Raw genomic sequence first — 25,263 nt, 5'->3', positions numbered from 1 at the left:
TGCAAAACGCATGTAGGAGTAACTTCTGGTGGGCGCAAACATCTGGGAAACAGAAACTAAGCATGCTCAGGCTTGATAGAAAATACTTTTTATGGTGCCTCCCTCTGGCCTTGGTACTTTAAGAGCTCAATTTGTAATAAACAATTCAGTCAAGAGTGCCAGTGGATTGCACGTTCAAGCATCTGGCTACTTTTAAACAAATGAAATGTGTGTATATGTAGTTTGTTAAAGAGGAGTGGGCAAATGAACATGCTCAATGTTTAATGAGTAAATCTGTTGAGGTCTCCTGTGATCAGTGTGGTATGACTTTGGGTGAGAAAAGCTTCAACGGTGCTTTTTTGTTTGTATCCCACGAAAACGAAGCAACATCCTGAAGATGTGGAGTCAGCCCTCAGGAGCAGAAACTAGCTGTAGCTTTTGACTGTGCCAGTTTCTGTGAATCAGATAGCCCAGCCTCAGAATGGACGTCATCTCCCAGGAGAATGGGATGGCTGGTGAGAACAACCTGTGGGGCCTCGCTGTGCCTGGGAGCCTTGCAGCACAGCATCCTTTCTGCAGGGGTTTTAGGATGTCAAAAAATATGCCTGTCTGCTCCTTCATTCATTCTTCCTGAGTAAGGCAATTGAGGGACCCATTAAATAAGGCTTATTGGTTTAATGTCTAAGTACTAAGGCCAAGTGTTGTTCTTGCCCAGCCAGAATGAGCTGATAGTTGATGGAAACAGTGCCTAGAGCTGCTGAAATACATGGTGTAGAAGGGTACCCCAGGGATCAGGAAAAGGAAGTGATAGATCCTATAGAGATGTCTTATATGGGACGTGAACTGTGCATTTTGACAGTGGTAGCCAAGGAAGAGAGAAACTGTTATAAGAAAATAAATTGAATCGTCAGACTAACAATAGCATACCAAAAGGAGAAATATCCACTCTCTCTCTGTTAAGTATGTATCCTGGAGTATCATATGTCTGTGAGAGATAACTCATCTTAATGCTTTATAATGGAATGATCCAGTACCTTGGGGATTTGGCTCCCACTGAAATCATCTTCCAGCCAAACATAAATTTACTGTCTACTCCAGCTTAACTTTGTGCACTTCACTTCTCAGGGAGCTGAAGGTGATTAGGGGACAGACAACCATCTGCCCAAGCTGCATACCTGCAGGTCTGGGGATGGCCGTGCTCCCAGCCCACCTGGGCCTCTGTCACTTCTTAAAGGACAAAAATGTTTAGTTGTGATGCTATGTGGCGTTATGCTGCTGTGATCAGACAGGTGGTTCACATGCAGCCATGTCCAGTGCTACAGATATTGTCAAACCTTTTCCTTCCATAGGTTTAGTGCGTCTTTTCTTCCCAGCACCCTCATGTAGCATCAGAATTGCTCCATAAAGCAAATTCTCCTGCTAATCAACTTTCTGGCATAATGAAAGTCAAATAAAACTCTTGTTAACATCACACTGCTCCCAAAGGCAGTGGTCATGGCATTAAGCTACCAGACTTCAAGGTGCATTTGGACAATGCCATCAGACATAGGGTTTGAATTTTGGGTGGTCCTGTGTGAATCCAGGAGCTGGACTCAATGATAGAGCAGTGAGGCAGTGGCACAGGCTGCCCAGAGAAGCTGTGGGTGCCCCATCCCTGGACGCATTCAAGGACAAGTTGGGTGGTGCCCTGGGCAACCCTGCCCATGGCAAGGGGGTTGGAACTAGACAACATTTAAGTTCCTTTCCAACCCAAGCCATTCTGTCACTTTCTGATCTGTATGGGTCTCTTCCAACTTAGGATATTCTCTGATTCTATTCTATGATCTGTTGTTACAGACAAGAAAAATCACAGTTGTGTTACAGTAGAACAACATATTTGGCAGACTGGGAAAGTTTGTTGATTACATGAGTTAAGGGCTGCACTTTCTGCAGACAGAAGTTGTTCAGGCCACTGGTAAAATGGTTTTAACTTATGCCCAGTGAGGGGCTGTCCTGAAAATCATCAGTTTGAAAAGAAACATCAGATGAAGCAAAATCATTCATGTGACACTATGTCATGAGAGAAAAATGGAAGCACCCAGCTCAGCTCTCTCAAGCACATTGCCTTGAAAATCCTAAACCACGCAGAAGAAGCAATTTTAAAAATAAAATAACGCTGATGCCTGGCTGAGTCCTTTAAAAACTTAATGCTTAGGGCAATTGCAAAGGGAGGAAGATTTCAATAAAAAGTGAGAAATAAGAAACAGGCTGTTGAATAAGCAATGAGATATGCTATTGTCAAGGAAAATGTGTAGCTAGCAGCAAAGAAAGAAGGACAAGGAATATATTTCACTTGATGTCTTCTGACCGCAATCTCTCTTTGCTGCAGCATTATGTACCCAACCCACTGCTTAGCTCTGCTGCTGCTCATGACCAGGGTGCAGACAGCAACCTTCTCCAATACAAAATGCATCTGCATGGGGCTATGAGACTGTACGCATGGGTACCCCAGGTATTTTCAGAAGCTCAGACTGATGAAAATTGCCTAAATGGTCTGCAGAGAGAAAGGCAGATTTCCTATAAATACCATGTCTTCTGACCGTTGAGGGCACTCTCTACCTTAGATGTAATTGCATGTTAGTACTGAAATCTTGGCACTGTCATATGCAAACAAAATCCCATTCTGCATAAGACTTATACAGGCTTTGCATTTTTACCTTTGATGTAACAAAAGTTTTGGAGAAGGATGATTAAAATACAGCATTCCAACATCTACCTCTGTGTGTATTTCTTTAGCAGTTATTCAAAAAATGTATGCATTGGAACCATCTAGATAAGTTAACACCAGCAACTTTTTTTTTTTTTTTTTGGTGGTGGTGTTAAATTCATTTCTATATTGCATTCTTAATATGACAAGAAATATAAAAGAGCTAATCACAGACTGTAGGTGGAGTGTATTCATGGTAGTAATGTAGAACAGCAAAGATAAATGTAATAGTCTTACAATGAGATCATGAAACATAATAATAGGTTTTCAGTATGTGATCATAAAATAGGAACAATGCTATCATGTAAATTAAATTAGTGTATTTGAACAGTTACATGAGCTTGTAAGTGGATAATATAAGTAAAGAATATTTTAAACACTCCTATATCTCAGGCAGAAGGAAGCTGGCTGTAATCAGCTTTCTTTGGGAGACTCTTTCAGTATTATTTTTTTTAATAACATGAAACATACTGTAATAATAACCCTGAATGATAAAAATCAGTCCATGATAGGAGTTCCACTGCAGCTCAAGGTGATAAAAACTTCTAGAATTATATCTTGCGAAAAATACAGTCTTTATGAAAACAAATACACAATCTCCTGGACTGATGAAAGAAGTGGCAAAAATAGACTTTTTTCTCCAAATGACAGGATTCCAAGAAAAACTGATTTCAGTTCATCTGCTGCTCATCTTTCAACAGGGAATTTGTTTTTCAATCTTTAAGTATTTTTGTCACCTGTTTGCAAATTTAAAATTCTCTTATTGCACCATTTATTCTCACACAAACAGCATTTGTTGGAGGAGAGGGAAAGATGGATGACATTTAACAAGCTTTAATTTTGTATATTTACTTACATTCGTGTTTCATGATTGACTATAGATACAGAAAACAACATTATGATGGAACGTAATTTATTACAAGGTTCTCTAAATGGAAATTTATTTTGGAGGATCAGGGCTTCTGTGGCTGATTGTACAAACTGAACGGAATCCAAGCTGTGAAATGTAGTTCTTACTCTTCTCACACTAAGAAAGGCCCAAAAAAGAAAATAATGTGGGGGATGGTGAAGAAAACACTGCAATTGTTGTAAAGGCCGTCCTCCCTCTAACAAAATCCATATGTAATCTGATATAAAACCAAATCTTTTTTCTTTTTCTTTTTTTTTACCTGTTAAGATGCATCATTCTTCTATAAGTTTTGTGGAAGATTCAGGCTGTGACTGTTGTGCTTGAGTAGCTGTTTCTGTTAGAAAAGAAATAGTTAATGCATCTCCACTTTAACCAACTCCATAACACTCCTTTCATTTTAGGAGACCATAAAGGCTGAGTTTTTAAGAAATTATCACTGAAAAAATGCCAAGATAGGTTTTCCTTCAGGAAGACATGTGATTGGAAGCAGCAGAAATAATGCATTATTAAAGATAGTATCAGGAAATGAAAGCATTGCACAGCAGTGACAGAACAGACCTGTAGGCTCATCACCTGGAATCCATAATTCAGCATTTTGTCATTGCACAACTTCTTCTCCAAGGATAAGTGGATGTTTTGCTCAGCATGTTTGTGAGGTTGAATTGTTGGGTGCTACCACGGTTTGTTTCATGGAATCATAGCATGGCTTGGGTTGGAAAGGACCTTGAGGATCATCAAGCTCCAACCCCCCTGCTGCATGCAGGGCCACCAACCTCCAAATCTAATGCTAGTCCAGATATGCTTGTTTTCACCATCACAATGGTGATTAGGAGCTCCACTAACATAAGGCATTGTAAAGCTGTCTCACTCTGGAGTTTTGAAGAAATACATTGTTTGTAGGTGGAGAGGTGGAGGCCAAAAATTATTACTTGCATTGGGAAAATGATAGCTCAGGCTTAAAAACTATGAAAATAACACATAGCCTTGTTTTCTGTGCTCTTCTCAATTGGAATGTATCCATGGCAAGTACGGCAGAATATTATGTTCAATTAAAAGTCATCACCGGCCAGAAGCTGAAAGAGATCTTCCTGTCTCAAAGTTGATCACTCCCAAAATGAGCACATACTTTCATTCTGCTCAGCGCAACAAAGAATAATATTCCCTACAAGAGAACTAGTCATGAATGTGGGTTGTTGGTTTTTTTTCCATATCTATCCTGCATTTATGACACACATTCTGACCAAACACCTCTCATTTGAAACCTGGGGAGAAAATGAGAGACCCCACAGTCCTTTAGCTGCTAATAAAACAGTGTGAAAAGATGTGGCTTTAGTACCATAACCACACCTATCCACAGAGTTACCCTGGGAGCACACGCTGCATCTCTACAAGCTAATTTTCTGCAGCTTGGCATGAGGGTGTTAAATTGTTATTGAAATGCAGGAGAGGGTTGGTAAAGTACCGCAGGATGAGAGAACCATATGAAATGCAAGTGTTTAATTAGTATTTAGCACGATAGGGATAGCATGGTAAAGACTGTCTAGCCAACTGATAGCTTAACAAGCTAGTATTTAGTACAATTTAACTGTCACCCATCCGCAGCAAGTGTCTCCTTTTTTTCTTTGGTTCATAAATATTTACGGTCTTTTAGAGTGTCACCGTATTGCCTCACTAGGATGGCTTCTTGACTTATTTTGGAACCATTTGGCAGTGACCAGGCTTACAGTGCTTTTGATATATAAACATCTGTTAACCCTCAGAAGGAAAAGAAAATCTCTTACGAAACAAACTAATTCATCAAACCTGATTGCTAAATGTCCATCTGTGAATTCCCACCTGACAGCTTCTGTCAGTGTAACCGGAGCTAGCATCCCCATTTTCCCTTGCCCTTGACTTTTCCTTACACATCCAGGAGCTACAAACAGTAAACTGCTGAAGACATGGTTTGCAGCACGCTGCGCTAAGGAGCCTTTTGCAGAACACCTTTGTAGTGAATCACGTATCTTGCAGCAAAAATAACCCTAACACAGCAGGACGCTGCTTTGACAGTAGCTTTTAACCAAAACAACAATGAGATTTGAGTATTTTAAAATCCCTGAAGCGAAGTTCATCAGATCAGATACATGAACTTTGAGTCTGATTTATTATAAGCCGTACTTGCTTTTTCCTACTTATTCCCTTTTGAAAAATCTTGGTTTGCAGGCAAATGGTGAACTTCAAGTGGAACAAGGTTCATGCATGTAAAAGGAACCTCTCAGATATTGCCACTAGGTCTCCTTTTTATGATCTTTTTTGCTTGATGCATATGTTGCTCTGAAAGTAATGCCTCCTATTTATTTCTGTGGAAATCATGACAGATGCAAAGAACACAATAATACTGCTTGATAGACCAAATTCTCAGCTACAAAATGCTCTTTTTCAACATAGTCACCATCGGTAGCTGTGCAGTTTTGCCAGCAGTGAACAAGAGCCACCCACCAGCTCACTGTGCTCACATCCACTGTTTGGTCTCCATAAATGTTAAGCAGGCATCGACGAATGTCAATGGGTATCATTTTTTCCACATGGAGAAATTCAGTGACACACCTTTGCATCATACTCCCTTTCTGTCAAATGCCATTTTGTCAGACTGTTGCTTTGCTGACATCTGTCACACAGCAGCAGAATGTAACTGAATACTGACAGGAAGGTTCTACCTCTACTGCCATACCACCAACATCTGCCTCTGACATCGTGGGCCAACACAGTAAAATAGGAGGTATTACTTTCAGAGCAGCCCTCATACAATTCTATTGCTAGCTCTGTGCCTCAGTCCAAAAGGAGATTTTGCTCTACCTTTCTCTTTCCAAACCATATGCAAAATTTGTGAAAATCAAGTGTCTGCTTTTCTTCTTGTTTCAATGGGCTGTGACTTGACAGCGTGTGTGTTAAATGAACGCCATTAGTGCTTTTATGTACCCATATAGTGAAGGCTGTGCCTCTCCAGCTTTCTGCAATTCCAATATTAAGTGACAGAATAAGCAGTATTCCTCTTAATAGTGTTTTCTCTCAATTCTTTCTTTTGACCTAGTACAGATTTTTCTGCACAATGGGTGCTTTATGAAAGAGTATATTTTAATGGAGAAGAAAATGTGTAGGGAATAGAATGTTTCATTTGCCTGAAGAGACGTGAGTTCCAATTCCTCATTCTGGGGCTATCCATAGGACAGTTTGACAAATAATTTCATCTCACTGGGTGCACTTTCCCAGGCCTGTAAAACAGAGACGTTTATGTGACATTCCTCTTCTGCAAAGTCTTCAGAGCCAACATGAGGAGACACAAGGCTTTGGCTTTCGTGCACCAGACCTTGTTATCTTTTTCATACTGTGTACATTCAATATGCTAAAATAATAACCATATGGTTAAATAAATAACAGTATGGTTAAAAAATAATCATATTGACATTGATCATATTCATTACTCTCAAATCTTTCAGTCTTTTTTCTCCCTCAGTACTATGTATAAGAAATTACATACTGTTGCTGGGGGATGATTCCCCAGTAGCAATTCTTCATATATACATTGAAAACTTTGCTTTATCTCTGAGTAATACCTCTCAGAAAGGCCCTTCTGTGTTACAACAGATAATTGCATTATCTGTTCAACTGCTTTAATTAAGAAGCCCCTTTGGGAAGACTGGCAAATCTTCTGCTTTTACCCTGCAGAACTGAACAATGTTGGAGAGCCCAGAAAATATTAAATGGCCACCAGCAAGGCAGTACTGCCTGGGAGTTTTTCCTTCACAGAGCTTTATTCCCTCTATGCCCTGTGTCTGTATCAGTGCTCTGAAAGGATTGTACAGCAGGTTGTTTCCTGAAACGGCAGTTGAACTTGGCATTTCTTTATTTTGTCACGAACCTCAGCTAAAAAGCCAAGACTGAGCAGGCAATAACAGCGACTGAGTCTTTGCGTCAGTCAGTACCTGGAAAAAATACCTCTGGCTTGGTGTACACAAGAGCCACAAATGGCTTCACCTTGATGTCCTGTTGATTAATGCTTTCTCTCGGCACGCAGCCCCTGAGATGGTTAGTGTCAGCAGAACAAGCCTTGCTACCTAGCCCAATAAATCACCGTTATCTTCACAGAGGAACAGCAGCAGTTTGCACTCAGCCCCTCTCCGGGCAGTTCAGCACAGCAAGCAATTTTCCACATGCTGTGTTGGACCCATCCGTTGTGATAACTGGGTGCAGTCACTGCACTGTCACCACATACCGTGAACCAGGTTTTGTTCCAGTTCAAATCTCTTATCACCCTCAAGCAAGATGCTTGGGGTTGTTGCCCAGAGTCAAAGAAAGGTATCAGCATTGTAGCTCAGTAAATAACACTCAACAAACCAATGAGCTAAATTTTATTTTTTTCTTTTTGCTCACTTTTCTGTCTTCAGTTTATAGACATTTACATATTGTTTCAGTGAATACCTTTACAGTTCATAAATCAAAAAGACAGTCCCAAACTATGATTAATAACTGTGTTATAACTAAAACATTGAAAGACTTTTGGTGGATTTTTTTTTTTTTTTTTTACCATTTTTCATTTTCCTACACAAGTGACAAAAAAAATTCTTGTTTTCTGGATTTAATTTTTTTCATTTCCCACTGCACCTTCAATCCTCTCTTCCCCCCTTTTCTACTTTTACTAAATCTAGAAGGCTAGGGAAAGGATGAAGAAAGGAACAAATGTGCAGTCTTACTTTTATTGTTTATTGTTGGCAAAAGCATGTAGTCAATTATTTGTTGGTTAGAGCTTACTTGGGCATGAATCTAAAAACAAAAGTAATTTCATCGAAGGAATGATGAAACCCTAAACTATTTGGAGCTCTGGGACCATGAATAGGAGAACTTAAAACAAAAAACAACAAAAAAAAAACATTACCCCCCCAAAAAAAAGAGTAATTATAGAATCACAGAATAATTAAGGTTGGAAAAGACCAGTAAGATCATCTAGTTCAACTATCAAATCAATAAAACAGAGGAAGCAAGGGACTTTCTCCTTTATTTGCTGCATCCCACAAGCCAGGTCCTTACCTCCAGTTCTTCCCACTGTCCACCAGCTGTCGTTGGCTTGGTGGGCTTAGACATCCTGTTGCCACTCCCAAGGATCCCTATGGAAAACATCTTACATCTGATACTGCCTCTGTGCCTGGCTTTTCCTGAGGGCAGGGGTGCTCACACTGATTGCTCTCTGAGGCAAAGTGAGCTGCCTTCCCTGTCTAGGAATTTGGGCTGTGAATCAAGTAGTTCCTTGAATACTATGGAAAGGGAAAGCAGTGCTTTGAAAAACCAAAATGGGAGATGGATCTAGGATGCCTCACATGTTCTAAAGGGACAATATGATGATAAGAAGGAGGCAGAGGGGAGAATGTGACAGGTTAAGTTCATCTCTCCATTGCTCTCCTTTGCCATTTTCTCCTACAGAGTATTTTAGTGAAAAAGCCTTTCTAAGTGATGTAGATGTGCTGCATTCTGTTATGACACATGGCAGTTTATAAATGCTTTCCTTTCCTTGTAGATTTATTTCTCTTTCATATTTCAATTGTTCCAGTAATTATTCAAAATAAAGGAGAGTAAAAATTCTTAAGACATGTTATGAGGAGAATAATGGATTTAATTTCAATGAAAAGATGCTTTTGTGTTACAAAGGGAAGAGTGAGAATGTGTCAGTCTCATGACTTTGAAATTTCCTGACAAGTTCAGGAATGTTTTTTCAAGATTTTCAGTTCATTTATAGCCTGACCTAAAACCATCAGAGGTGATGGAAGTCTTTACGTTGCTTTTAATGTTCTCTGAGTCAGGACCTTGGGCCCTGAGACTCCAGCTCAGTTGTACCAACTCTGTGCAATGCTTAATTAAATGGAGACAATAAATATGCAGCAAGCCACCTGCAAAATCCCTGTGCAGCATTAGGCTCTTAATACCAAAAATGAATAATGTTTTCAGGAACCAGCTTTCTCAAATGATTTCTTTTACAATTACATGGGATGCTTTGTCCCTCATAGTGCTAGGTTTTGTTTCAGTCCAGTGCTAATACACACTATATATATTTTTCTCAATAATTTTATATTTCTCAAGCAATCGTGTATGTGAGAAAGCGTTTAGGGAAGCAGAGAAATATTTCACTCAATCTCCCTCTTATCTGACATGCTATAAATGTAGAGGTATTTCCCTTGCCATCTGAAGTCCTCAAATCTAATATGAAAGGAAACTTACCAAGTCTTACCAAAACATCTTGCAAAATCTTAAGTGGGAACATCTCGCAAACAGAGGTAGGGCTAGGATACAGTAAAAGCCACCAGATCCACAAGATCTTCTTAAAATAATTCTCTACTCTTCATTGGAACTACAGAAACTTGAAGCACACACATCAGAAAGAGATTATAACCGCTTCCTGCTGGCTTCTCTTCCCTAACCTGTCATCACATTACTTTTTCATGATAACAAATGTCATTGTTTCTACCAGAAAATGTGCTCGGGTAGCATAAATCATGGTAACCGCTTATACAAGGTTGCTTTCCTATTTGCATATTAATAATAATGCTGAGAAATAAGGAGCCATTAAAGCCAACTGTAAATGAAAATGTTTCAAATTTATAAGCAACACATTTTTCATTTCCACACAGTACTTCCTAGAATGTATTATCAGGAAATAACAAAATTTTCATGGGCAGCCTTGCTGATAACTTACTGGGATACTTTCCACAACAGGAACCCTGAGTCAATACAGTGAGTTAATTACATCTTGACTTCAGACCATAGTTTTAAAAAGGACCTTTGGACTAGTCAACATTTTTCTGATTTTGTTCGTCGATAATTGTCAGTGACAGAACTTGTGAAGCAAGCACACTTCACTGCTGAGCTGCCTATAGATGAGAATAAGTATGTGGTCCTTTTGATTTAAGTTCAGTCTGTCAAGGAGAAATGTAAGCTGGAAGCCACCAAATGTTAGGCAATAAAAAAAAAAAAGAGAGAGACAATTTATAACTGGGAAGCATAAGTGGATTGAAGCACTGCTTAAAGTACAATTACACTCTTGAGATGTGAATTTGGGAAGAGTACCCATGTGAGTGAGGAGTTCTGCTGTTTAAACACATTCAGAGTTCTGTCCTGATTTAGACTGAAGCTACATGTAATTTTTGCATTGCTGTATCTTTTTTTCCTAGCATATAATTAAAAAAAATATAATCCTTATTTTAACATTAAAACATTTACACTGACAAAAGCAGTGTCAGTTGGTGCCCTAATAGTTTCCTGTTGTTATAGCTACCTTTGTATACATAAATATATGCAAATATATATATATTGTATAAATAGCATAAATTGACACAGAAGTCCTGATCAATTCTAATAGAAATAATATGGCTGTGAGAGAAGTACAGTTTTTTTGCCATATTATCAGCAGAAATACTGAATTTCATACCCATTCTGCTCTCAGTTACAGACAGGTCTTTTTGCCCTGTTGAAGATAACTGAAATCAAAGTGAAGGTACTGCAAGTCTGCTCAACAGCCTGCAGATTTCATCTGGAGTAAGTCAGCAGAGAAATATCCAGCTCAGTTTTGTCCTCAAGCTGTCATCACCATATTAAGGCCAAGTACAAGGTAGCTCTACTGAAATGTATAGTTATGCTTCTCTGAGCAGGCATACCCAACAACAAGTATGTGCTAGAACTGGAACCTGAGTTTCAGCAAAGAAAATTTGTAGTATGGGTTAGTGGAGGGGCTGTATGCCAGTGTGTTTATATATGGGAAGGGGATTGGCAAAGGGACAGTTATGCTGAGCACACTCGATTTGAGAGGCATTTAAAAACAACCGCAGATTTTCCAAGTATTTGGTTAATGTACATAAGCAATTTCACTTATTTATCTAATAGTGAACTAGCTGCCTCTCGTGACATCACAGGAAAATATTAAATATGTCATCTATGCATGTAGTGTATTTGTAATGCCATGTGGTCTCAGGGACATACGTTGGGCAAATGTGATACAAGACATGAAGGAAGCCAGTGGTTTTCTGGGATGGCAGTGGCTGCCAGGCAAGCAATAAAGACTTACATGTGTGCAATTGGACTGCACCTTCTGCATATGGATATTTCAGTGTTAGGCTGAATGAGAAGGACCAACATCTAGTTCTCTTAACACTATTTTCAAAACAGGCTCTCCAAACTGAGCCTCAAACTGCTCTGGACAGAATGCACTGGCATTGCCAAAATCTGTCCAAGCAGATATATCTCAGTATCTCCTTTGAAATAAAATATCAACTTCCACTTGATATTTCAAAAAAAGGCTGATATCCCTGAATGCAAATAAAGATGGAGAGCAAAATCTTCATCCTGTTGAGTGTGTCAAACATAATGATAAGCTCCCACTAACGTGAGCACAGTAAGGTTTTGATGAGTTATCAGAATTTTTGATGTTGCTTAAACCCTATACTCATTGGCCTTTAAATCTCATTTTAACCAACAGTCCAACATAGATGTGTTGGCTCAGCTTTCATTTGGATGCTACAGATTTATCTGAGGAGTAGCTAAGGCAACCAACTGATTGCACATGCCAAGAGGCTGAATTAAACTTCACTTTCCAGATATTCTCAAGTGATTTCAGAATTTTGAAACTTCAGATAGATAAGAGAATGTTTTGTAAATAGTATAAATGACTCAACATAGCTATTCTGTTCATTCATAATTTGGCATCATTATTTTTAACAATGATGGTATAAAAATTCAGGATTGTTTGATGACAGTTTTTATCTAAAACATTACAAAGACATTAAGGTGACAGGAAAGTGTCTAAATTTAAATATTCAAATATTCAAAATTTAAATAAATGAGCTGAGATTATTCAATCCTACTGTACAAAAGCTGTTTTACTCTTTTGGGCAGGCTACTAGAGCCTGGCATGTATAGTGTGTGAAATATTCTCTAACCCATCTGTAAGAAGTCCACATTGTGTCCAAATGCTGGGAAGAGGAATTAGTATAATTTTTTTTTTAGTGGAGAAGCATCAGTTGGTTCAAGTATTAAGCTTTCTTTCTGTACTAGCTTCATAACTGATTTAGTAGTTACACAATCCTTCTACACTATGAAACCGAGCAGGTGAGAGCAGGAGTGAGCTCCTGGCTTAGCTGAAGCTGCTTTTTCCACCTGCTGTACTGCAGTAAGATGTGAGAGGGCCATTAGCTTCCTGTGCCAACAGCTTGGGCACCCAGAGGTGCAGGGCAAGGATTCGACACTGTACAGTGAGGATGCTCTGCACTCTTGAGGCGCTGGGCACTTCAGGTCAGATGTCGTTGCCACTGCAGCCCTGCAAACCGCAAATGCTCCCAGCTGCGCTCACACCTCCCTCCCATCTGTTCCCATGGCTGCCAAACCTTGGATACCACACGGTGCAAAGCACTTTTACTGCCTTTTGCTGCACAATTAGCATGGTAGGATGTACCTGGAGGGTATGAGTCATCATCACACTGGGCATTTTGGCAGCAGCTTGAAGTCACAGTCCTGCAGGCACCGTACTTCTTAACCAAATGCAGGTGATGCTGGGAGCTGAACAGTCCCCTTTTTCATTCAGAGTGGCTCTGGCAAAAGTATCCATGCACGCTATTAAAGCCCTCTGTGAAAGCTCCTTGAAGGGGACAATGTGGAAAGCTTTCCCCACAATGTAGGCAGAGGGAGGTTAAGGTTACCTGAAGGAAATAGCCAGAGTGCTTCAGGTATTCCAGTTTTGACAAGGCAAGTGCTGGTAGCCCACAGCCATGCTGCACTTTCCCCTTGTCCTCATTCCACCCTTGCTCTTCTGCCTCACATCCCTCTGATGTGCCCATATTTCACCCTTTCATACTGACCTTATTATAAGCAATGTTGCCACAAATTACCTGAATGCCTGCAGGTATAATGCAGTTTAGAAATGAGATCTTTTGAGAGTGCTCCTGCCTCTTATCTGGATGCAGTCCCAGCCTAATGCAGCAGACAGTAATAAGTGATTTGAGCCTGGAACTGCACTGCGCAGATATGCTCATAGTGATATTGGACTTCACAGCAGCAAAGTCCTAGCAAACGAGTCACTAACTGCATACCCAGCTGTCCCATCTCACTCTTCCTTTCTAAGCAGAAAGGAGAGAGCTGAGTTTCTATCAGTCTCCACTTGCCTTGCAGCAAGCACTATCTTCCTCAACAGTAAGCATGTTAACCAAGTAAGATAAAGCCTTCATTTGTTCATCAGCACTGTTGCTCTGGTGATTCATCCAGCTTATGAATGGATGTGGTACTCGCCACCTTTTCCTTGCTTCTTCTGTAGAGAGTTCCTACTACTGTTCTTACAATTTGTATGCAGGCTTAACTTTTTGATAGCCCAGATAAGTGAAACAATTTGGGTGGGTGTTTTTTTTCTTTTCTTTTTTTTCTTTTAAGGCAAAATTTTGAGTTTGTTTGCTTGACTCTTTTTCAAGCTCAACTCCAGTTAAACCCTTCTCTGTTCTTACAGCCATTCCCATAGGCCCTTTGAATCTGTCTGGAAAATCTACTATTCACTCAGTTTGTGTGTTTTTCTCCATGGATTCTCTGCTCAGCACTGCAGCCCTCAGCTGCTCTCATGATCCTGGATAGCTACGGTATAAGATTCAGGCTTTTCTGTCTCAAAAGGCCATGCAAAGCAATAGTACCACCAAGTCAAATTTCTCAGCATCGGCGAAATACTTTCTGCATAGTCAGTTGATATCTTTTCAGAGGAAGCACCCAAGAGAATTTGATTTTCTTAGTGTTGATTTTTTTTATTCTTACTGAGACCAGGCTAAAATTCTGGCTAGACATTTAAATGTTTCATACCCAAAGATATCCAACATTCTCAAATTTGTCACTTCAGTACTGATCTGTAGAAAGCAGTACTGTTAGGAATTAGAACGTGAAATCAAATTGATGTTCTTATATTAATAGCAGTGGCTTGGTACGACTGGAAATTGTGTCCAAGGAAGGGAATGCTCCTCCCTGAACAGCCTACTAAAAGAACTGACTCTGGCCCCCCACGAATCAGAGCAGCCTGGATCCTTGCCTGTTCAGAGATGTGTACTAAGAAGACGTACACCTTTGTAATCTCCTGTGTAGGCATCCTTATTTCCTGGTATAATACTTTCCCTTTTCTCTTGTCCTTTTTCCTCTTTTCCTTTTCTCTCCTTTTCTTTCTTCCTTTCTCTATCATCTATTTTCATTTTTTTATGTCCTTCACATGGTATTCACAGTTGTGACTGTACAAGTACACTGTGTTCAGTCTATGGTATGCCCATATCATAGCATTAAATACAATAACAGCAATATAATTATAATACAACAGCAGAAAATATTTGCTGTGTAGAGAAACTCCTAACAGCAGCCTGAGTACTGTGAATTAAGCCACTCGTTCTCCTTCATAGTCATGTCTGGACATTTTCTTGAAATAAAAAGGCATCTGTTGTCAGTCATGTTCAGCCATCACCAAAAGCAAGGACTTTTAGCATCCATCACTACCTAAGCCAGACATTTCTTAATTTAAGAACTTACCAGCCTATATAAAAATATTTCTACACTGTTTGAACAATAAAGAAGCTGGTTTGTTCATCTCTATTATGCGATATGATCAGTGTGCATCAGTTTTTATTCTGGGTTAAACAGGTTAAACTCTACCTGTCTTCCAGAAACACATTTAAGCTAAGCTGACCTCCAGAAGCTTGTGCAGGTGTTGCAGTACATATGCTGGTGTTGCCTTAGCCCACTCTTGGTTGGGTCTACATATATGCTATTGTCACTGGAGAGTTTCAGTTCATCAATAGCAGCAGTCCCAGACCCTCTGACACTCTCGGAGGGAGTTAACAGCTCTCGTTAACAGCTGGTACACTATTACTGCAGTACTCTATTATCTTACCTAACAGGATTTTATGGCTATATTTAGTTTAATTGACGAATGTCCTAGAAAAGGAGTTATGACAAGTTTCATTATCGATACATCAGTTCACATAATGACAAAATTTCAGAAAGAAGAAGGAGGGGGTGGAAATAGAAATGGAACCAGAAATTACTTCTGGCAGTGAAAGTCCTTCACCATTTTGTTGATGTGTTGCTTGTATCTTGTCAATGGCTGATATGATCTATGACTAGATCTTTTTCTCCTAGACGTTTTAAAACTCATGGTCAAAACTATGCTCAATTCCATTGGTTTTACTGCAAAAGTCTCAATGAAATGAATTCCCCACAGAGGGAATATTTTTGCAATGTATTTTGACATATATATGAAAAATATTTATTTTGGCCTGTGAGAAAACATTCTATTCAGGAATTAAAAATAGCAGAAATCAGACACATGGTTTTAATTTCAGGTTTTTGTTACCAGATTTTAGGATGGTTTGTTTATAGTGCCACAAGATAATTGAAGTTGGAAAAGACTTCAGAGGGCCCCCAGCCATCCTCCAGCTCAAGAGACCTTATGGCAGATCTCACAGCGTGAAGGGTCAGGCAGAGACAAGCCCAGTCTGTGTGCTGGGAGTTGAATTAGTGTGCCACCCTGCTCGGGTTTGTTAGCCTGGCTGATGATTGTTTTATTAGTGTGGCTGTACTGCTTCTTACGGAGAGATGGCTCCAACAGGAGCCTTCACAGGTTTGGGGACTTCTTAGCTTCTGTGGTTTGGACATTTTCAAGTCTCTTAGGACCTTCTGATACTCTGGAAATGCTATTTTCATTGTTTTATTTGTTTCCCTGAGATGAGGCTAATTGCCCTGCATTTAAATACTTCCTGAGCAGCACATGCTGCTTGCCTCTGTAACAACAAGGTTTTTGTTCACAAGGCCCATATACTTAGAGAAGCTGTGTTCAGTGCAGCAGAGTTGATGCTTCAGGACCAGTTACATCGTCTTCCTGTTGTCACCTCATTTACATACCTCATGAATATGGTTTCTGTCCCAGCAGGTGTTTCACTAGTCTCTCTTCATATACAGTGGCAGTTTTTCCCCTGCTGATCTTGCTTCGTGGGGAATGGATGAGAGCGCAGTGAAAACTGCCTGGACACTTAGTGATTTAAGAGCCCTCTGGCATGAGGTTCATGCTGTGAAAACGTCACATATCCTAATCCTTGCATCTCAGGCATCTCTGCTAGGAGCTGTAGTGCTTCCCTGTTCCAGCAGCCTCAGCCAGCTTAATGCTTCAGTTTCTAATGCCATTTCACAGGTACCAAGCACCTTTTCTTTCAGACTGTCTAAATAATTAACATCAGCAGTCTAACGCAGAGAAGTCTGCTAACTTGCATTTACACTCAGCTGCAGTTAGCTATAAAGGTTGCTGCTCCCACTTAGGAATTTTATGTGCCTGTAAGCTTGTCTGTTTGTCTTGTGCTGCTGCTAGTGTTGGGGGTTTTCATAGGGTGGAGTCCATTTAATATGGGAAACTGATGCTTGGCTTTGTGGTGTTACATACTGCTTTTCTCCCCCACCATAAGGAAGAACTAAATTGTTCTTCATGTGATATTTGCACTGGTTTTCCAACTAAAACCTAGTAAATGTTTTTTTTATGAATATCTGTCATTATCTACTGAAACAGCTGCTCTGTATTTATTGAAAAGGACTCTCTGAAACAGAAAATATTTCCTTTATCAGCGTAGCATTATGTGCCATGTCTTCACAGCCATACTGAAGGCAGATATCTTTGGTAAATCCTACAGTAAATGCATCTGCTAGCATGTGCACATACCAACAAAATCTAACAAAAAGCTTGGACATCTGTTCTTATACAAGGATATAATGTTTTCCCTTTTAAACCTTGGAACACCTTAGATTAGGCAACTGAGAAACAATTTTTGCTGCTTTGCATTGGTATTAGTAGTCCCTGGTTGTCCTTTCTTACATACCACTGAAGATACCAGATTTCCCTTAGAAAATCATTTCAAATCATTTGGTATGGCCATGAAAGCTGAGATTGCTAGGGTGTTCCCAGGCTGTTCACTGGCTTTTCTTGTACTTCAAAAGTTAATACTCTGTGGAGAATCACCTAGAATTTGTGCAAAAATAGTAATGTGCTCTATGAGTCTTACACTTTCCACAGACTGTCAGTAAAACATGTTGCTTCAGTATCAGACAAAATTTCTGAGATTTAACTTACACAAAGATACACGTTGTACATCATTTTCTTACTGTAGGTTTCAGAGATCCCCAAAAGAAGAAGAAAAAACTGGGCCTGTGGGGCATCTTTGCAGAAGCTATTAGGATCAGCTACCATTAAACTCTTGATGTGATAATAACCCTGACAGCCAGAGTGCTTATCCAGCTACCTAAACAGGAAAGCAAGCCCTACATTCAGGCACAGATAATGCTATTCCCAGGGTATTCTTATATGTGTTGTCAGCCAGGCAATTAAATTATCCACGTCTTTGCTTTCTGATAGTAGAGCAGAGCATGAGAGGGGATGGTGATTAGAATGCAAATGTTAATAGTCCATATTAACTCTTTGTGAAGGATAATGGACTTTAGCTGAAGATCCAAGGTTAAAATTATTCTGAGAGATGGAGGAATTTTTCTGTCTTTCTTTTCGGTGACCTCATCCTTGCTGTGCATCACAGGAGTAGTTATCTCCCAGGAGGTACCCACAGGTTAAGGCTTCTGGCAATCAAAGCTCAATTACCTATTTCACCAAACACTCAGGAAATGAGGAGTGCTTCTGATCACTTGTGATCACTCCTAAGCACTTGTAATCAGGTGATAGGAAAGAGAGAGGATGAGCTTTTGGAAAGCTTGGTACAAGCAAGCTACCTTCATTTCCCTGAATTTTGCCTGGCCACACAGAATTTTCTAGAATCTGCAGTATTATGCCAACCTTCAGCAATTGTTTGTATTTTCTATTTCCAACCTGCTGTATGCAGTGTGAGATACTATAGGGAAAACCTCTGTGTGGATCTTCTAGGGAGTTATATAGATCATCTAGGGAATCTTGGCCGTTGCAGCCATTCTCTGCTCCCTCTAAGAACCAGGTGGGGCAATGCGGGCGTTTCAGGCACTGGAACGGGCTGCCCAGGGTGATGGTGGAGTCACTGACCCTGGAGGTGTTCAAGGAACGTCTGGATTTTGTGTTGAGGGATATGGTTTAGTGAGTACTATTGGTGATAGGTGGATGGTTGAACTGGATGATCTTGTAGATCTTTTCCAACCTTGGTGTTTCTGTGATTCTGTGATTCTATGGTCTTCTTTTAACTGCCTACATAAAATCCTGTTATTAGGTAGGACATACAGAAATTGTAAGTCTTAACAGACAGCAGGCTTTTCACAGTGCTGTAAGCAACACAATCTACTCTGCCTACACATCAAATAGCAAATGCAAGCTATTAGATGAAATATCACTAAGCAAAGGCAAAGGTGGATAATTTTTAAGTCATGTGAATTACTCTATAAATGTCTGTTATCCTCAGTGAGGCTTTTGTGTCAATACTGAATGCCATACAGTGTAGCAGTGTTTGTTTGTTTCATTCTGAAAAGGCCAATTCTTGAGACAAGACAAATGACAGATGAGCACATCCTTGTAGCCAAATATTTGCCAAAAGGAAAATCAATCTTTTTTCCTTTTCTCCTCACCTTTTTTTTTTCCTCTTCTTGCCTGCAATAGTTCACTTCAAAACTAGCAGAAGACTGAGGTAATGTCCATTATTTCCTGCACCCCAGTACAGCCAGTGTGATGCCTGATGCATGAGGCCAGCTCCTTTGCTGCTTTGGAAGATCTATTGATTTATTCGTCCAATAGCACAATCTTTAGTAACAACTCCTCAAAACCTGCTTTTGTACCATTGTCAAAAGGTGAATCCTGGAGATCAGTCTGTCCACAGCCTACCCTACAAGGGCAGATTTCCTCCTCAGAAGGAACATTTTTCATCCCTTTGACATCGTCGTCTGCTCTCTCACAGGAAGCAGGATCCAGTTCCAGATGCCTCTGCGCCAAGAGAAAGGATGGAGGCTGCATTTAGCTGGCTGCCTTGCAAAGGGGAAGATGACTCAGAAAGTCTTTTTTCTTTTCCTCTAGTGCTGCCCAGTTCCCCAACCCATTTCCAGAAAGCAAAGCACAGTTTGCTTCATCCTGAGCCTGCTTGCAGCCTGGAAGCGGCTGGCTGTGTGGTAGGCGTAGGTGATCAGCTGCTGGCGCAGTCAGTGATGTTATCTGTGCAGGTATCATCTGTAGAAGTGGGATCCCAGCCTGAGCAGTGGCCAGGACTGGTCAAGCCAGAAGACTCGAGCCTTCTCAAAGCATTCTCACCGCATTTGGCAAGCTCCAGGAGAAATGTGTGAGCCTTTCCGTTATTGCCCATACAGCATCTGACAAAAAATAAGCGCTTGAGCCCACAGGATTATGTTTGGTAAAAACTGTGGAAAAACAAGCAAACAGAAAACCTGCAGCCTTGTGTAGTTTACAACACTTTCTGGGAGATATGCTTAGTTTTCTTCATTGTAAAAGGCATTCAGTGCTGTCTCACAAGTTGGTTACTTTCAGTAGTTTTATTTATGACATCTAAGGAATCTGTCATTCTAAATATATTTTAGAAAGATGGACAAAAGCAGGCTTGTGCTTGCCAAATGCAGATTAATTCAAGATATTAACATTGCATCCAACCCATTTATAATGAAGTGACTTAATATTAATCCCCTCATTAGTGGGATAATTCTCTAAAAATGTATGAGAGAAAAGACAGTTAAGAAGAGAAATGTTCCAAGGGATTGGAAGTGAATCTTATAAGCAGTATTAGCATTTAAAGCTCCTGAAATTTGATCAGAAAGAACCCCACGATGTAAAGCTGCCTATTGAACCTCAGCTGAACATGGGCAGCAAATCCACCTGCTTTGAACCTGCATGTGAAAAAGTCTGGACACATCGAGTGCTCCTTTGCATAGCAATGTATCCACATTCGAGTGTTAATTTACTCTTAGCAAGATGCCCCTTCCAGAAATATGTGCAAGAGAAGAGGAGCAGAGCATCCTCTCTGTTACTGATGTTTGGGAGTCTCTACATAGGTGAAGACTCGAGATAAAGGTTGGGGTGTTATCTCATGTTATCCTACACAAATCTGCAGTGTTTCAAAAGAAAAGAAAATGAAAGCTTCTGTCAGTATATACTGAAAAATGCTCACAGATATTTTCCATGCTGTCATTCATTTGGGAGAAAACGTAACTCACATAATAAGGGAAATTCAGTTAAATACCGGATGCTTCTAATCTGAATAAGTGAACTAAAAGCACATATAATATGTAAACTGAGAGCACACAATGAAGCTGTGTTTTATCACTTCGTTGTGTTCAAATTATGTAATGCCTTTTTCGTAGAATTTAAATCCAAGGATAAGTGTCTTGAATTGAATTCCAGATTTGTCACTTTGATATTCTTGTATTTCCCATGTTATGATTTACAGAAAACCTTCCCTCCCTCACAGATCTCTGTTGCACAATTCGTTTCTTGACTTCCAGTCCTTCTCAGTTGAAAACAATTGAGGATTTGAGGCAGACTTTCCTTGTGAGTCAGGGTGGCTGTATAACCTATCACTGTAGCAGGCAGGGATTGCTGCCTTCCACTGCTAATGCACATATGGGCATTGGAAAGAGGGAGTATGACACAGAAAGCAGCACTGTGGAATACAATAGAGCCATGGTGTAAGCCATGCCTGGCTGAAAATATGGTGGTAGCATTGATAGATTTACAAAGCTTCAGATGCTGAAATCCTGTTGTGTGGGGTTTTCTGTGTTTTGTTGTTGTTGTTGTGTACAACAATATAATTGCATCAACAGTGCTCTGTTCCTTATTAAAATAAGGAACAAGATCCTTGGAAATTGTCCTTAGCTGCTTTGGTTTGGCAATTATTTATTACCTCAGTAAGGGAGGAGGACTGATTTTGTTTGACATGGTGTACCTCATGGAAAGGCCTTGCCCGTACCCCAGGAATTCTACAGGGCCCATCTTTTTCCTTTTCACTGCAGTCACTTCACCTCAGCTCTGACAGCATAAGAAAAGTAGAATATTGCTTTGTGACTTACGATTATTAAACTACCACCACTTTGCAAATTTCTGTTTGCTCATGCTCTTTTTAATCCATCTGAATTAAGAAGTAAAATTAGCTTAAGGGAACTATGCACTCATAAATTAGCATATAACAAAGGCTACAGATTATCATGGTGCCTCTTGATGAGCAGTAACACAAATCCCAGTACTTTTTTTGATACTCTGGATTGTATGACCATAGGCTCATTTTAGCACAGCTTTTGCGCTAGCATAACTATCATCTGAGGAGGGATCTGTTTATGGTTATATTGATCCTTAGTATAGATTCATTCCATTGTTCTTCCTTTACCTTGTAGATAACAGTAACAGTGAAATAGCAATATGTTCATTTAGCCACGCTACGGGAAGGGCTCTGCTCCATATATTATACTTTATAGAGAAAGCAGTTCAATACGCACATCAACACGGAACAAGGTGTTTAAATGGAGTGTAATGCCTTTTAAAGAAGAGATTTTGCTATGAGAACAGCACTACAGCAGTAGCCTTGAGGCAGTGAGGCCCTGGAGGTCTCTACAAGGCAAAGGAGCACAGTTCTGCCCATTCCCCTGAGCAATGAGCTGAGACTGGGATGAGCAGGGCTGATGCTGAGGGCAATTATATGCTTGCAACTCTGATGCTCTGCACAATTTCTAATGATAGAGCTTTGTGAAACCCATTTTTTTACCTGTTTTTGTGGGCATGGGGTTACTTGTAACTGCCTAGTTCTGTTTGATGTTTAACCTCACACTTATCACACATATCTGCTTAAGCTCATATATCTCTGTAACACTGACACAGCAACTTCTGTGGGGATTTTCTTTCCCTCAGCCTCCCAGTCTTGATTTTCTGTTTCCCATCTTTCAGTTGTGGAGCAAGGTGCTTTTCATGACAATTACTTTTTATGAGGTCTGTAATTGTCTTCAGACCAATGAATCCCACGGAACAACCTTTCACTTTAACAAATGTTACTGTATAAACCACATCTGTGCCTGACATGTACTTTGTCTGGGAGTTCTTGGCAACCAGACCTGAAAAGCAAAGCCAACTTTGTTTCCAGTTTTGTTCTTCCATCACCCTTGAAAGTTGCCATCCCAGCAGAAAATCTTGATAGCATCCAGAAACATGCTTTGGCAAGGTCTTAAAAGGTCTCCAAATACCTTTTTCCGTAGGTAGCACCACAATCTCAATTTTTGCTACGGACACTTGGAAATCCTTCTTGAATGTCTTTAGTATCTTTTAAAGCTATATTATTAATAATGCATAATTTAATTTTTTCTATTACTGACTTTAAAAAAAAGAAATAATAAAATTTTAAAGGCTGCATTAATATGTGATGTACGAGACAAAAGTTGCTCAGATGAAATCCATTAACAGTCGCAATTAATTTTCTCCTTCTCCCTGGTGCCTGGTCGTAATTCAGTAGACCAAATTTTCTTTGACCAGATTTTGAGACTGAACAGGTACCATTGTTTAGTGCTGTGCACTTGAGAATGACAAAGGGAAGCACAATCTGAATTTCTGCATTCTAAACTCTGTGTTTGGACATAAGTGAGCTTGTACCAATCCCAAACCTGCTTTCATAGAGTCACAGAATGACTTGGGTTGGAAGGGACCTAAAGGATCATCAAGCTCTAACCCCCCATTTCAGGCAGGGCCACCAACTTCTGTATCTAATACTAGATCAGGCTGTCCGGGGCCCCATCCAACCTGGCCTTGGACGTCTCCAGGGATGGGGCATCCACAATCTCTCTGGGCAGCCTGTTCCAGCACCTCACCACTCTCTTGGTAATGAACTTCCCCAGTATCCAACCTAAATCTCCCCTCCTTCAGCTTAAAACCATTTCCCCTTGTCCTGCTATTGTCTACCCTTGTAAAGAGTTGGCTCCCCTCCTGTTTGTAGGCTCCCTTTAGGTACTGAAAGGCTGCAATGAGATCACCCCACAGCCTTCTCTTCTCCAAGCCCAGCTCCCTCAGCCTGTCTTCATAGGGAGGTGCTCCAGTCCCCTGATCATCTTTGTGGCCCTCCTCTGGACCCTCTCCAACAGTTCCCTGTCTTTCTTGTAATGGGGGCTCCAGACCTGGACGCAGTACTTCAGATGGGGCCTTACAAGAGCAGAGTAGAGGGAAACAATCACCTCCCTGTTCCTGCAGGCCACCCCTCTTCTGATGGAGCCCAGGATACGTTTGGTAGGGCACATTACCAGGACATCTCTTGCAGGGATGTTTAACCTCACCTAGCTGCTGGACCATTTAATGCTTTTTGCTTTGCTGGTGCTGTTAAACAAATGAGAATTTGACTCTCAGCTGCCATGGCAGCAGCACAGCTCTTTAAAACAGTTTATTTACCATCTTCTGAAAGCCCTTGACTCAGAGCAAGATGAAATCAGAGGTGAAAGCTGCTTCAGAATCTATACTGGTTCCTGAGTTAATTTCTCAATAATTGGGCCTGGTAACTATCAAGAACAGTAGAAAATGTCCTCTTCAACAGAGTACAGCAGGGCTTCAGTGTGACGTGTCTGTAAAACTAAAAGCCTTGTAGACCAAACTCTCTCCTTTATGGGAAAGTAATATTATATACTAGTACAGACAGTAGAAGCTTTCTCCCCTCTTACCAATAAGCTATGCTTCTCACCCAAAGGGCATCATTTGAGGGGAGTATATTCTATGTGTGCCCTGAATGGAGTCCTGAGTATTTCTGTTGTGTTTCAGAGGCCTTCTCCCCTTAGCATAATCTTTGATTTTATTTTAATGGAACGTGTTTGAGTTTCTTTTTTATAATTCATTCTGACATTATATTATTCCTGAACCTCATCCTTTTATTCACTTCCACTGAATACACAGAGGTATTCCAGATCCACATCCTATCAATACTTGACAAGGGGTCTTCAATCTGCTGATTTAGTAAGATCTGATACTTTGTTACATGCCTCCTAATCTGATTAGCAGAGATGAAGATGAGTATTTGTTAAAGTCAACTGTTTGGAACTGCAAGCCACGATGTAATAAAAAGCTACATAAGGTGCAGCTGATGGCTGTGGCACACGTCTGGTGCTGTAGGTGCTGACATACAAAACTCTTTGGTACAGAAGTGTGGCTGGCCTCCAGCTGGACTTCATGCTGCTGGTCACAGGCCTTTGAGTCTGGAGGTTCAGGCAGTTTTCAGACCACCACATTGCTGACTTCTCTAGGCTGTACTTCATCAGTTTGTCTATGAGCGTCAGTGGTGACGGCTAGAGTGGAGTTTTGTTGTTGACTAATGAGCCAAAAAACATCGCCATACCTTGGTCACTTAGTACCATATGCACCCTCAGTCATGACTCTGTGGAGAGCAGACATCTGTGGATATCCCTCTCCATATCGCCAAAGTAAATGCACGCTACCTTTTCCTAACAGAAATCTTCCAGTTTGTGCTGAAGGAAGGACTTTCCTATGCTACAGCACAGAGCTTATAGTCAGTACAGCTTGTGAACATACAAAATGCAATACAGTGCTCCAGGTGTTTCCACAAATAACACCATGCGGTAGAAGGAAACGTTTGTGCTTTGAAAGATGGAACATAGCAGCATTCTTTATGATAGA

The sequence above is a fragment of the Phasianus colchicus genome, chromosome 1 (assembly GCF_987193195.1).
Source record: "Phasianus colchicus chromosome 1, bPhaCol1.hap1.1, whole genome shotgun sequence".
NCBI lineage: Eukaryota > Metazoa > Chordata > Aves > Galliformes > Phasianidae > Phasianus > Phasianus colchicus.
Note: the sequence above shows the minus strand (reverse complement) of the source record.